Raw genomic sequence first — 15,433 nt, forward strand, 5'->3', positions numbered from 1 at the left:
GAGCCAAGTCCATCTCTGCCCCCTCCCCGGCTGTGCAGCTTCGGGCAAGTTCCCCAGCCTCTCTGAGCATCAGTATCTTCATCTGTAAAATGGGTGCACAGAGAGCCCTCTTCATAGACAGGACTGTCGCGAGGAGACAATTAAGGCCCTTGGTGGACGGTAGCTTACATAACTAACAGTTATGAATGCAGTTTCATCTCAGCCAGCATGGACCTGAGAGCCTTATAAACTTTGTACCATCTGATCCTCCAAGCCACCCTGGGGGCGGGGGGGGGCAGGGCACAAGGAGACTCAATTTTAGAGATGAAAATCAGAGGCTCAGGGAAGTTAAGTTTGCATCATCCAGCACGACACAGCTGGTAGGGGCAGGACTAGTATTTAAATTGAGGCTGAAACCCTGGGTCTAGAAATGGAGCTGGTTTCATCTTTGCGGTTCCATAAAAGGTTCTTCCATTTAATGAGCCCTGCTCTGCTTTCAGGGAGCAGGACAGACAGGATGAGCTCCCCGGGAGGTATAAAATGCACCTTTGGAACCCCGAGCCATCCCACTGGCTGTCCTGAAAGGCAGTGGGTATGTCCTGGAGCTGTCTGGATGTAAACACCACATCCCTTCCAAATAAACTTTAGCTGCCAAGTCCATGGTGTTTGGGAGAAAGGGAAGTGGATGGGCAGAGAGGAATGCTCCCCAGCCCAGGCCGTGGGAAGAGTAGGTTCTAACGCCAGCTCCACCACCAAAGCTCCGTATCATCCAAGGTGGGCCCCTTCCCTCTCAGGGTCTCAGTTTCCCTGTCAAGGAGTCCCAGGGGCAGACTGAACCCCACACCTCCCTCCCCTGTCCCACACCCCACTTCTACCTCTGTGACCTGGCACCCGAAGGAGGAGCTCATGCCTAACCTTTAAAAAAGCACAAAATCTCACACAATTCACACCCCTTCCCTCTCCCTCTCACTGATCACTACTAGTTCCATCTACTCAATTTATTTTAACCTTTGTCTCCCCTATTATTTTTTTCATCCTTTTTTTTTTTTTTTATTTTACTCATTGGTCCCTACCCTGAATAAAATGAGCATGAGACACAAGGTTTGCACATCACAGTCACATTGTAAAAGCCCTAGCATTATACAGTCTTCAAGAATCAAGGCTGTCAGAGCACAGCTCAACAGTTTCAGGTACTTCCCTCTAGCCACTCCAGTAAACCATCAACTAAAAAGGGGATATCTATATAATGCATGTGAGTTTTTTCTTTTTATTTTTTTTTCTGGAGTGATGCAAATGTCCTAAAAAATGATCATGGTAATGAATACACAACTATGTGATGATATTGTGAGCCAGTGATTATGCACTCTGCACAGAATGTCTGTAGGATAAGATTTATCAATAAAAGTTTTTTTTTTAAAAAGCATAAAAGGTATCAGTTTTGTCATCTGCAAAATGGGGACAATGACAGCATCCACTCCTGAGGATGCTGGGAGATAAGGTGATAAGTGCAAAAGGCTTAGAGGACATGACTCATGCTAAGCGCTCATCATAAGTGTCAGCCAGGATGCACAACACCCCCAACTCTCCACAGCTGGAGCAGGGACGAGTCTCTTAGCCCCTCTGACCCTCAGTGTCCCCACCTGGAACTGGAACCCAGTTCACTAGGCTGTTGAAATGACTCTATGGCTCAGGGTGGCTAAGGCAGGCAGCCAGGGCCTGGCACACAGGGAATCTTTAAGGGACAGAAGCCACCCTACCCAGCACCTCCCCAAAATCCCTGGGGAGAGGCATCGGCCACACGCTGTCAAGGGTCAGGGAAACCATCAACTGAGCTAGTCCGGATGTCACCCCTGGACGGCTCCAGCAAATTATCTGCAGGTCAAGGCTGCACCTGCACTGGAGGGGGTGCTGCCCAAAGCAGGACCCGTCACTCCTTGAGCAAGGCTACATGTCCGGCTGCCAGCAGGCCCCTGCAGCCGCGCTTAACTGGTCTTCCTGCCTTGACCAGCACCCCGCTGGCTCTGCCCACCTCAGAGACACACACACAGCACAAGGAGAGCCTGGGAAACAAGGCACAAGGTGGGGGAGGGGGCGGCACGATGGCTTAGGACAGGGTGTGGGGGGCCAGGCTGGGCCAAGGGACCTGGGGTGGTTTTAAACCTCAACAGCTTCAGTTTCCCATTCTTTAAAATGGGACTGAACTGCCCGCCTCTCTGAGGTTTGCTGTGCTAAGCACATGAATGACGGGGGAGCAGGGCCTGGCCGGACGAGGCGCTCGGTAAATGCCAGCTATTAACTTATCATCACATATAATTAGGGAATGGTTAACTATTCCGCGGTAAAACCATGATGGAACTGGATACTGCTGTGAAAAATGATTTGCTACCCTGAAAAATGTCTGGGATAAGGGTGCAAGGGTATTTCAGTGGTAGAATTCTCACCTGCCATGCGGGAGACCCAGGTTCAATTCCTGGCCTATGCACCCCATCAAAAAAAAAAAGGTTGTGAACAAAATCCCTTATAATATATACATCAGGGCGGGCCACGGTGGCTCAGCAGGCAAGAATGCTTGCCTGCCATGCCAGAGGACCCGGGTTCGATTCCCGGTGCCTGCCCATGTTAAAAAAAAATATATATATACATATATATATATATATATATACACATCACATATCTGCCTCTGTGCATGTGTATGTATAAGCATAGAAATATATATGTATGTAGAGAGACACACAAAAACTGTCTGGGATAAGTCAGGTGCTAGAAGAGTCAACTGATCCAATTTCTGAAACACTTAACTCTTACTTTGGAAACATGATGTTACCTGGGGCTTCATTTTTCCCCTGATTTTTCTTCTCTACAGAAGAGGAGAAAAATGAAAATTAGGCGGTTTCTAGGTTTGCATCATAACTTTGGGTTCATGAGTGCAGAAGGAGCAAGTGGCCTTGGAGAAAGCCCAGTTCAAGCCCAGAGACATGGAGACAAACCGGCCAAGGTCACACAGCAAGGTGACGGAGCAAACCTGGCTCTCTAGATACCCAGAGCTGGGCACTTCCTGTGTACCCGGGGGCCTTCTCTGCCTGCGCCATGCTGGCTCACTCACTCTCAAACAAGATTAGGTAAGACAGCCTCCTGGAAAAAAGTGGAGTTAAATGGATTTGGATCCTGGCTGGGGTACAAGCTGTGTGACCCTGAACAGGATGCCCAACCTCTTTGGGCATCAGTTTCTTCATCTGTAAAATGGGAATCACACTAACACCAGTACCATATGGCTTCTGTAAGAATTAAATAAGGCAATGCATGTAAAGTACTTACCACCATGTCTAACAAACAGCCGGTGTTCTAGATCCTACAATAATAACTGTTATACTGTATTATTATTATTATTATTATTGCTATTATTAGCACTTGGATTCTAACTATCTCGCAGGGAGCATCCTAGGACACTGAGATGCTAACTTGGGAAACATAAAAAACTTAGCCTGGGTACTGGGGAGCCATGGTGGGTTTTTGAGCAGGAAAGGAGCAGCATGACTGAAGCTACACAGGGCTGGCAGCCAGTGCCCACCTACAGGGTCGCCTCTGCCAAGTCTGCCCTCACTGCCTCCGAATCCTTGGCAGTTCTCCCAGTGCTGGTGGGCAAAACCACAAGCACAGCTCCCACAGATTGTACCCTACCCCACCCCTGCCATTTCCAGTCTTGCCTGCTCCCTGGGTGCTTACTGGACTGTGGAGGACAAGAAGCCAAAAGACTGATGGACTCAAACCAGCCCACACGGCCTCATCCCACAAGTGCAATGGCCAGGAGGCCCAGCCCTTTCTGCTAGTTTCCCACGCACAGTGGGGACCACAGGGGGACAGAGGAGAACCAGCCCCCACTTTGGAGGCCTGAAGACTGGTTTCCATCAGTCAAGCCCCTACTTTGCTGTGTGACCTTCAGAGAGGCCCTTCCCCTCTCTGAGCTCCCGCTTGTCTATGGGTAAAGGAAATCATAATCATTTCCATATGCTTAGGGGCTGCTAGAAGGATGCAATGTCTTAAAACCAAGATGGTCTCCTTGGCTGTGCTTCTCCTGCGTACCAGGCACTGTTCTAAGAGCTTCGGGGATGTACTTTCATTAAATGCCACAACTTTCGAGGCTGGTACTTGCACCATTCGTATTTTTTAAATGTTTTAATGACTTAATTCCTGAGCAAAATCTCCTCTCCCTATACATATATATATATATAAAGAACAATATAGAGAAGGCTTAAGTCTCTTTGAAGCAAAATCTCACCTTTTCCAAGAGATAACCTGTCTTTCCTCCTGCCAGCCCAGCCAGCTTCATGCTATCATGTTATACCAGAGGTTCCCAAATGCAAGCACCTCTGCTCCCCAGGGGCCATTTGGCAAGGTTTGATTGACACAATGGAGGATAGGGGGTGCTAGTGGGTGGAGGCCAGGCCTCTTGCTAGAGATCCTACAATGCACAGGACCTCCCCCACCACGAAGTATTATCCAGCCCAAATGTGAGTAGTACCCCGCGTGGAGGAGCCCCGAAGTACATACATCCTTCCGGAACTTGCCTGGTTCACCCAGCGTTCTGCCTTGGAGAGCTCCCCATGTCTGCACGTTTGTTCCATCACTCAGTAAACTGCCTGAGCTCTGCCGGCCTGACAGGCCCAATTCTAGCACTGGTGCCACATCAGTAAACTATAGCAGCAAAGCCCCAGGCCATGGAGTGCACTGCCATCCTCGGAAGGACATGTCAGTTTGCAGGACCCTGATGGCTCTCCCTTTCTCCTTTTTATGGCTTCAGGGTAATCTCTGGTGGGGACCATCCATTTTGCCACGGCTGGCCTGATGAAGCATCAGCTGCTTTTCATCTCTGACACTATCTATGACACACACATCAAAAAGGAACAGGCCTCCTTATGCCTATGGGTGAGAGGTTCTCTAGTTAGTGGACACTGGCTGCCAGCCCTGTGCAGCTTCACTCATGCCATTTCTCTCCTGCTCAACAACTTGCCGTGGCTCCCCAGTACCCAAGTCTAAATTTCCTTCTTGCTTTGCTAACTGCATCAGGAGAGTCACCTGGGAGCTTGTTAGCCCTATCCAATTGGTACAAAATGAGACTCTGCATTTTGACCAGACTCTAAGCATTTCTATGCACCGCTGTAGGGTACCTACCTACAGGAGGCTTGCTGGCTCAGGGAAGATGCCACCAAACTATCCTCCAGATGCCACGACCACCACCACTGCCACCCCCACTGCCAGCTGTCAGTAAGTTCCCTTTTCCTACTTTGTATTGTCAGCGGATGCCATTTCTGCCAAGCTGGTGATTCCTCCCATTTCCCAGGTGAGGACACAGGCCAATCAAGGGGTCTAGACAACCAGAATCGAGGCCAACAATCTCTAAGGCGTCCCCCAGCTCCGGACTCGGCCACAGTGCCAGCTTCCTGCCTGGCCACTCCGGCAGGCAGAAGGTAGCTCAAAACAAGGTGGCAGAAAAGGTTACCACTCACTTGGCAAAGGAAGGAGAATTTGCGAGAGGGGGGGCATCCACGAGCCCCACCAGGGAGGTGCCCTGAGCCCACTCACATCCACTCATCTAGTTGGGGGCATGGGCAAGGCTGGCCTTGGCAGCCACAGCAGGTAACACCAGGCCTTGGGGGAGGGAGCAAGGACTGGTGCTGTGCCAAGAGCCAAGGAGCAGGTTAGGGCCCCAGCTTTGCCTCTCACCAGCTGCACACACTTAGGCTCGGTTTCCCTCCAGAAAAGCAAGCTTACAGCAGCACCCCCTGCAGAGGGAGCCTAGCTCAGTCAACAAACAGCAGCCACCATCTGGAGCCCTGCCTTGGATTGGCGCTGTACCACTTCACTCACCTTCCACGTCCTCCCAGCAACACGGTTTTCATCCCCACTAGACAGACAAGAGGTGTGCACCGTCTGCACTTTAGTGGCACTGACACAAGGCCATGGGAGCGGTGTCCTTGGAGCTACGAGGTCAGCTTTCATCGGAATCCCGCCTCTGATGAGCTGTGTGACCCTGGACAAGCTGCTTCCCCTCCCTGAGCCTCAGTCACCTCAGCAGTGACATGGGGACACAACCACAAGATGAAGAGATGGGAAGCTACCCTGCAAAACAGAGCATACCAGACGCCCCCTGGGAGTCCAGATGGCTACCCTCAAGCACCCAGCCTTGGGAGACCTGCCACCTGTGGGCAAGTAAACTTTCCTCGGCTCTAGGTGTGACGTGGGGCCAAGCCGGGCAAAGCTGGCAGCCCCCGAGAGGAAAGCCACTTGCCCAAGGGCGCAAGGCTGGTAAGTCGTGGAGAGCAAGGCCGGGCAGCAAGAGATAGTATCGCAAACCTGAGTGGGGTGTGAGCAGCAGCTGGGGTGGGGACGAGGGCCAGGCTCGAGCCAGCACACCCGCTGGTGGTGTTAAGTCTCTCCCTCTGCTCTTAGCTCCAAGGCCAGTGTGAGGCACGCCCTGCCCGGGAGATGTGCCTGCCCCCGCGCCGAGGCTCCTCCCCCTGGGCCTGGACTGGCCGCCGGCCTGCCCAGGGAACTGGCAGTGGGCACCCCCTCCCTGCAGCTGCAGCTCAGGCCCTCTTGGCCACAGTGTCTCCTTTTATTCTTATGACTACTGAAAGTTCTGCAACTTTCATGATGCTCTCTGATAGGTTCATTTTTTTTTTTATCCAGGTGAAATTCACATAACAGAAAATTAACCATTTTAAAGTGAAAAATCCAGCGGCCCTTGGTACATTCATAATGTTGAACAGCTACTGCTATTTAGTTCCAAAACATTTTCATCACTCCTTGATCTCCCCCACTTCCTAGGCCACCACCAATCGGCTGTCTCTGTAGATTTCCCTATTCAGGTCAAATTATGTCAATGAATCAGACAGTTTATGGTCTTTTGGGCCTGGCTTCTTTCACTTAGCATCACGCCTTCAAGGTATAGCCACATTGCACATGGATCGGAACTTGGTTCCTTTTGATGATGAACAATTATTTTCCTACTGCCAAGTTGCCCCATCCCCATAATCCTCCCTCACCACTGCGGCCAGGAGACGGAGCTAAGACGGAAACCTGACCATGTCACCTCTGCCTAAAACTCTTTTACAATCCCTCAGTCTTGGCCTAATGTTCCAGCGCCTTCATTTCTGGGGTCTGTACCAGCTCGATCCAGGGGACATCTAACGCAAGCCATGCAGGAGATTTTCAATTGGCCAGTTGTCATGTTAAAAAAGTCAAAAGAAACAGGTGAAATTACATTTAATTTAAACTAACTAAATAAATAAAAGCTAAATTTAATAATAGATTTCATTTACCCCAATGTGTCCAACATATTATCATTTCAATTAGTTAATCAACTGAAACTACTGAACTGTGTCCTAGAAGCCTTGATTCTTGAAGACAATTGTGTAACTCTATAGCTTTTATAATGTGAATGTGTGATTATGAAAACCTAGTGACTGATGATGCTCCCTTTATCCAGGGTATGGATAGATGAGTAAAAATAAGTAAAAAAAATAAATAGGGCGGGCCATGGTGGCTCAGTGGCAGAATTCTCATCTGCCATGCTGGAGACCCGGGTTCGTTTCCTGTTGCCTGCCCATGCCAAAAAAAAAAAAAAAATTAAACAAAAATAAATAAATAGTAGGGTGGGATAAGGGGTTAAAAAAATGGGGTAGATTAAAATACTAGTGGTCAATGAGAGGGAGGGGTAAAGGGTATGGGATGTACAGGTTTTTTTCTTCTTATTTCTTTTTCTGGAGTAATGCAAATGTTCTAAAAATTATCATGGTGAGGAATACACAACTATGTGATGATATCGTGAGCCACTGATTGTATAATCTCAATAGATTGTATGTGCAGGAACATGTCTCAATAAAAATATGTTTTAAAAAAGAGAAAAAATAGTTACTGTACAAATTGTTGATGGGGTAGTCTACATTTTTTTGCTTATCAAGGCTTCAAAACCTAGGGTGCGTCTTGTACTTAACAGTATACCTCAATTCAGAAGCTAAATTTTCGCTGAAAGTACTCCATCTGTATTTAGTATTTATAAAGTTTACAGTTGAAAAAGTACCTTCAACACCCAAATTGTTACATACTTACAAGCTTTCCAGGGATAGAATCAGGTGTGCAGGTTTAAATTTAAATTTTAATAATGATAATTCAAAATCTTGTTTCTCAGCCTCGCCAACCACATTTGAAGGACTCAGTGACTACAGTGCCTTGTGGCTCTGTGTTGGATGGCAAAGGATTATAAACTCCTTAATTGTCTGCCCTCCACATCTGCTTTCTAGACTTGTCCTTGACACTCTAAACAAACCTCTGTGCACCACTGAGTTTCCCACCCCCAAAGTTTAATCCACACCATTGCATGCCCTTCCCAATTCCCCCACTTCCAACGAATTCCCATGCATTCCTTTGAGATGCAGCTCCGGGACCCTCCTTCTGCAAAGCCTTCCCTGAGGGTCCCTGGCCAAGATAACAGGCCTGGTGGGCTGGCGCTGTCCGTTCCCTCTGCTCCCACCATACAGCATTCTGGACATTTGGGCAGAGCCAGTCTTTGTTGTGGAGGCTGTCCTGTGCATCGGAGGACACTCAGCAGCATCTACCCACTAGATGCCAGTAGCATCCTTCGTCGTGACAGTCAAAATAGTCTCCGGACCTCACCAAGTGTCCCCTGGGGGCACAACCACCCCAGGTTGAAAACTATTGGTCTATCTATGCATCTGTTATTGCTGGGAGACAGTGAGGCCAGGGGTGGGGAGGGGGCGACACTAAATCTATTCTACTCCATCTCCAGGGCACACAGAAGGAGCCCCAGCCTGCTGCCGGAACAAAAGAGACTCAGACAAGTACGTTCCACTCCAGCATGAGGCTCACCTCCTCTAGGAAGCCTTCAGTGAAGCCCTAACCTAGCGCCTCCCCCAGACCTCTGCACTCATTCTCTTTGCAGTGCCCTCCAAGGGCAGGAACTGAGTCTTGTTCACTGCTGCCTGGAGATTGGTATACAGTAGGCACTTGATAAAGGTTTGTGGAACTGACCTGCAAATCAGGGATGACTTAGGTTGAAAAGCCCCACGGGTACTTCTGCCTTCTTTTCTCAGTCCAGCAAAGATCCAATAACATCACAACTCTGTTGAGCCACCAGGCACTGGAGTTTAGCTCCCTTAATCCTATAACCACCCTCTAAGGCAGTGGTTCTCAAGCAGGGGCGACTGTGCCCCTCAGGGGACACTGGCAATGTCTGGAGACATTTCTGGTGTCACTATTGGCGGTAGAGTGTGTGTGTGGGTGTATGTGTGTGTGTGCGCGTACAGGCCAGGGATGACGCTTAACATCTTACAACGCACAGGGCACACCCCACAACACAGAATTGTCCAGCCCAAAGTGTGAGCAGTACCAAGGCTGCGAAACCTGTAATCCAAGCCCTCTGTCCCCACAGTTCTATAGGGTAGGGACAATCATGCCCATTTAACAGATAGAGTGACTGAGGCCCAGAGAGGAGAAGCCACATGCCCCAAGTCATACCGCCAAGAAGCAAGCAAGGCAGGATGGGAAGCCAGGCGGTCTGAGTCCACCTCCCGAGTGGCCAATGTTCTCTCACCCTGGGCAGAAAGACCCTGGGTGGAAAACCAGAAGCAAACCCAGAGCTTCCTTCCACAGGCCTGGCTACCTGCAGGAGCTACTGGGGAAACCAGAGAAGAGGCCTGAAACCTCCTCACGGCTTGCTTCCCCGGCCTCCCTCCCCTGCCACGTGGCCACACTCAACCCAGCAATTCCACAGACAGGACACCATCAGAGATGCACGGACAGCTTCACCAAAAAGCAGGAAACGTCCCGGCTGCACTACAGCCTCCAACTGGCCATGACCTAAATGCCCATTAACAACAGAATGAATAAAAAAGTAAACAAAAAAGAATATCCATATATATGCACACTGAACAACCAGGAACAAAAAGAACATGCCAGAACCTCATGCAACGGTGCAGATGAATCTCGGACATTAGGCTGAGCGAGAAAAGCCAACCCAAATGAGACCACACTGCATGAGTCCACATGTGTAAAGTACAAAAACTGGCAAACTAATCTCTGGGGGTGGGGGGGATGTCAGGATGGGGGTTCCCCACGGCACGGGCCGTGACCGGAGGGGGCACAAGGTGGCTTCTGGCGGGGAGGGCGGCGGGCAATGGGAATATTCTTTTTCTCGATCTGGCGACATGGCAGATCCATCCTCTGAAACACCATCAGGCTATGTACTTTGGACGTGTGCACCCTTCCAAAGGCATCTTTGATTTCGATTAAAATAGTTAAAAAGAAAACTCACACTTTGCAAAACGCTGAGGAATGGTTATTGCTGGCCGGCACGGCCTCCCTTCCATGCACCTTTCCCGTCTGCTGCAGGAGGAACACAGGAGCCCATTCATTCAGTCGCTGGCAGCCGTCCCCCCAGGGCTCAGGCTTGGCGCCGGGACCCCAGCAAGGAGGATTGAGCCACGGCATCCCACTGTGCCACCCGCACCCCAGCTCCTGGCACAGGCACGGCTCTAACCCATGCTCAATAAATGAGCAGCCGGCAGGGGCGGCTCGTGACCAGGCACTGACAAGGTACTGCCTGCCTGTCTTCTCTCTCCGCCACCCCACGCTGCAAGAACGTTCAGGCTTTTTCTTGACAATGGGCCAGCCATTCTGACACAGGTGCTGGAAGTTTCTGGCTTTGCTACTCGGCTTTGCTGCTCTCTCACTTCCCTCCCACCCTTTGCTCCTCACAGATGATGGTGATGCCCGGGTTATCAGCTCAGGCCACCTCTCTCTGCTCAACGTCCTGCTCATGTGTCAACCATTCCCGTGTCCCCTCCACCAGGGTACCTAGCCAGCACCTTAACATTAATGCATCCAAAACTGAGCTTCTGGTCTCCCCTCACCGGGGAGGGGAGTTTGTGGCAGCTTTATGCTCCAGCCAAAAACATCGAAGGTAGTCTTGACTCCTTTCTTTCTTTCTCTCTCTGCCCCCCAATACAATCCAGCAGCAAATCCTATCAGCTCTGCCTTCAAGAAAAGTCCGGAATCCATTCACTGTCACTGCCCCGGTCCCAGATGCCCTTATCTCTTGCCTCCTGACCCCCAATGGGCATCCCAGATCCTGCCCTTGCCTCCTCAGCCCATTTGCAATGAGCAGCCAGAATGATCTTATGAAAATGGAAGTGGGGTCTCAGTCCTCCTCTGTTTCCAACCCTCCCGTGGCTCTCCTTACACAGCCCCCCAGGCCCTTCCAGCTCTGCCCCAGTCCTGCCTGACCTTGCTGCCCTCACCGTGCACCTGCCCTGCCATCTCTCCTCTGGCCACACCAGCCCCCTCACTGTTCCCCAGACACAAAGCACGCTCTCACCCCAGGACCTTTGATGCTGCTTTCTCCACTGCCTGCTGCTCTTTCCCTCAGACACCCACTTAGCCTGCTCCCTCACTCTCCGGGTCTCTGCTCATGTCTCCCCTCTTCAAAGAGGCGCCTCCTGATCACCCATTTAATACTGCTACCTGTCCCCGTCAGTGTGGCACTCTCCTCTGCACTGACCACATAATGGACTCGATATATTCAGAATTCATTTTCTGAGGTCTCTGAATGTGCTGTTCACTAGAGTATACATGGTATACAGTAGGTGCTCAATAGCTGTTTACTGAATGGCGTTTTCATTCTGCACCCTCTCTCCCAAGGGCATGCGATCCCTTTGGTATCCTGGTTTCTCTGACCCTGTCCCCTCCTTCAGCACCATAAGCATGCAATGGCTCCCTATCAGCCACAGCTACTGGTATCCTCAGCACCATCGCAAACTCAACAGACGTGAAGCAAGCAGAGTACAGGATAGAGATGTAGGGTCAGCTCCAATCACCACCTGAGGAGCCTGCCTGAGAACAAAACCAACCCAGGAAAGCAGAGCCAAGGGACAGAGACATGAATCCTTGATGTCTGTTGGGCTCCTGGATCTAGCCATGCCTGAAGCCATACCTATCCCTGGCTATTCTAGTTACATAAGCCAGTAAATTCATTTTTTTGCATAATTCCATGGGAGACGAATTTCTGTCCTGGTAATCACAAATCCCAATTAATATAAGCCTAATATGCACATCATCTCCCAACCTTACGTTGGCTGGCCTACTCAGCTTGAGCAGCACCTCCTCCAGGAAGCCTTCCCTGAACACCCAGATGAGATTAAGTACCCACACCTCACCCCACCCCTGTCACCATGCCTCATCATTTTCCATTGCTCCTCTGCCTGCCAGAAACTCCCAGGCCCAATAACTCAGCCTCAGCTGGTAAGAGGGCACGGATGTCCACAAACAGGCACAAGATACAGATGGGCAAATATCAATCGATCCTGGGATTTGTAATAATTTGTTGGGAAAATGGCACTCTGCCAGCTAGCCATTTGAGACACATGCCGAAAGCTGTTAGTGAGAAAGTACCTGAGAATGAGGCCACTACAGAAGAAAGTACATCTGAGGGACAGAGGGCGAAAGCCACAGTGTCCTGACACATTGGAGCGGCCGGATAAGGCTATACTTGAAAGCAATGTGCCTTTGGACTTTCCATTTACCTGAGTCAATCAAATCTATTTTTTTCCCCTACCATAAATTATTCTGATTTAAGATTCTACCACTCATGGCCTAACGGAACACAGTAGGATCTTTTTTACTTCAGCCTGAAGACTCAAAAGTCTTCTCCCAGCCAGGGATTAAAAGGCAGCCATGAAGACAGGGCAGTGGTGGGGCCAGGGGCCCACTCTCATGTCTCTCCCAACAGGGTTGGGATAATTTTCCACCTAGGAAACCAATTCAGAATATCTTTATAATAAGGCTGTCCCAATGTTTTTTTTTTTTTTTTTTTTTGCTTTGAGAGTCTCTGGCTAACACCACCACCCCCCACCCCCGCCACCCCCGCCTTCCACCTTGTCCCGGAGTTCCGGTGGATTGCATTACACTCCCCTTCTTTGTCACCGAGGTTTTGCAATGCCAGATGGCCAAAAGGTGGTGAGGCTTGACAGAGAACAAAGCAAGCAAGTAATAAATACTTGCTGGATACAATGTTCCCAGATAAGATTACCTAAACTTTCTTTCTTTCTTTTTTTTTTTTTTTTTTTTTTTGTGGGTGTGTTTTATCCAAGAAGCATTAGGCTTTTATCCTGGGGATATTCTGAGTATTTTATTGAGGGGCGTTGTGGGATTTAGGCGGAAGTTTTAAAGACCATAACTGTTGACCCAGTTCCCATACCTGAGAACCCAGCTTCCTGGGGCATTAACCTGCACCTTTGTCTCTCTCTTGCACAAATGTAGTCCAAGTCTGGAAGACTCTCCCTCTCACTTGCTCCTGAAAGGCATTTAAAAAAAGAAAAAAAAGAGGAAGAATTTTAAAGTCTTCAAGAGCTGTTCCGATCAAAAACACTTAAAAAGTCCCAAGGAGAGAGACCCAGGTGGGAGAAGGGCCTTCTCCTCATGGAAAATGGCTCGGGGCTCTGAGGGTCCCTGAAACTTGTTGGAATGTACTTCTTAATATTGTTCCATATTGCAGATTTGCCTGGACAAAGGGAGAGTGCCTTACATTCACTGAGCCTCAGTTTCCTCACCTGTAAAATGGGTGGAGACTAACATAGCGACGAAGCTTTGAATCACGGAGTGCCCCTATGCCCCAGGCACCGTCTAACCATTACTCAGCACAGCAACGTATGAGAGCCTGGCTCTTATGATCCCCATTTTACAGGTGAGGAAACTGAGGGCCAGGGTAGGGAAGCGTCTGGCTTGTGGGGTCACACTGAACAAGATAGCTGGTGCCCCCACTGGAGCCTGGCTAACTCAAAGTCCCCACTTTCCACCACATCAGGCCCCCTCTCAACTCCATGGTCTGAGCCATGGCAAGGGGTTGGTGACAATCACACACAAAAAGATCAAAATACCCCCCAAGGCACCCGTTGGCTCAGAACGTGGCAAGTTTCAAGTGCTTGTGGAATGAATGAGTGGAAAAGAAGCGAGTCCCGCCGGCCCTCTTACCCCCTTTCACTCGGGCCTGCTCTGCCCCAGTCCTAACTGGAGAAAGTGCCAGAGCTGCAGAAAAGGTGGCAGTGAGTAAACACCTCCTTTCAAAAAGGGTGCACCTACTCAGGCGTCCTCACCCTCAGAGGCATGGGCCCCCAACCATGGGCTGTCACCCACCAGACGACCCGATGAGGAGGTGAAGGGAGGTGCCATCCTCTCCCACCCACGCTTGGAGAGGCTTCACACCACTGCCTTTGATGGACCGTGAGATGAGAAGATGCACCATGAACTTCTCCACCCAGTACAACCTGGGACCACGAGGGGACTCTGGCAGGAGGTCACGCCCCACAACTTCGGTGGGGGGGGGGTCGGTATTCAAGGCCAAACTCGAGCCCTTTCCACCTGCCCCCAGGCCCTGCCCAGTCTCACCTCCCATTGCTCACCTGGGGAGCCCTAACCTTCCCAGATGGAGGGAGATGAGCTAGGACGTGCTGAGTGCACATTCCAGCTCATCCAGTTCCCTAGACAAGGGGTTCCCACTCTCCAGTGCCCCATGTCCTTCATCTGTAAAATGGGGATAATAAAAGCGCCTCCCTGGAGGTTGAGATGAGTTTGCATGTCGATGGGTTTGCAATGCCAGAATCCCTGGCATACTCTGGGGCCTCAGTAAACAGGATTTTTACTGTTTACTGTGGCAAGCAGGATTTTTGCACTCAAGGCCTTCACAGCTCTGTCATCACCGACACTATCCTTTCTTTGGACACTGCCTCTCTTCTCTTTCTGTCTCCTCTCCACAATCATTATAGTAAAAATAATAGTAATAATCGCAATCCCCCAATTGCTGAGTCTACCATGTATGAGTCCACGCACAGAGCACTCGGGAGCAGCCCCCCTCTTCATCAATGTACCTCTCCCTTCATGGCTGTCTTTTCCCCTAAAACCCGAGGGCAGGAGCAGGGTCTGCCTTACACACTGCTCTACCCCCCCACCCCATCCAGCACAGAGCTCGGCACACAGAAAATGCTCGAAAAATATTTGTATATTGCATGACTGAAGTGCAACTCAATCCTCATGAAAACCCACGGACCCAAGTGACCATTCTGACATTTTTAAACCAAGATGAGAAGGGCACAAAAATAATTAAGAAAAATACCAAAGGCCTTACGGAACCAAAAAGTAAAGCTGAGTTACACGACGCTAACCCCACGCTCTTATGAATCAGAGAAATCCCACACCCTGAACAGGCTCCATCCCCGGGGGGGAGCCTTCCCGACTTCTGCTGCCCAAGGGCTGGCCTTCCTGAAGCACACCGAGGCCGAGGCCAGACTTGGAGGGAAATGTTCACAGCAGACCTTCTCTGCACCGAGAAATCCAATCTGAAGCACCCCCGCCCCACCCTCCCCCAGCAAGGAGCTGGCAGGTCAGC

At 50.2% G+C, this 15,433-nt stretch overlaps 1 protein-coding gene across 3 annotated transcripts in view; it reads right to left on the reverse strand.

Annotated features, from left to right (window-relative positions):
• Window positions 1–15,433, reverse strand: part of TPST2 (tyrosylprotein sulfotransferase 2) — a 55,039-nt gene that overhangs the window by 29,570 nt on the left and 10,036 nt on the right. For 2 of the 3 annotated variants that reach the window (XM_077160713.1, XM_077160714.1), the window contains exon 2: window positions 13,250–13,345. The exons of the other annotated variant lie outside the window; for it this stretch is intronic. The gene's annotated coding sequence lies outside the window, so the exon portion shown is untranslated. The remainder of the gene's footprint in view (window positions 1–13,249; window positions 13,346–15,433) is intronic. 3 annotated transcript variants of the gene reach the window in all.

Source organism: Tamandua tetradactyla, chromosome 5 (assembly GCF_023851605.1).
Source record: "Tamandua tetradactyla isolate mTamTet1 chromosome 5, mTamTet1.pri, whole genome shotgun sequence".
NCBI classification, from domain to species: Eukaryota; Metazoa; Chordata; class Mammalia; order Pilosa; family Myrmecophagidae; genus Tamandua; species Tamandua tetradactyla.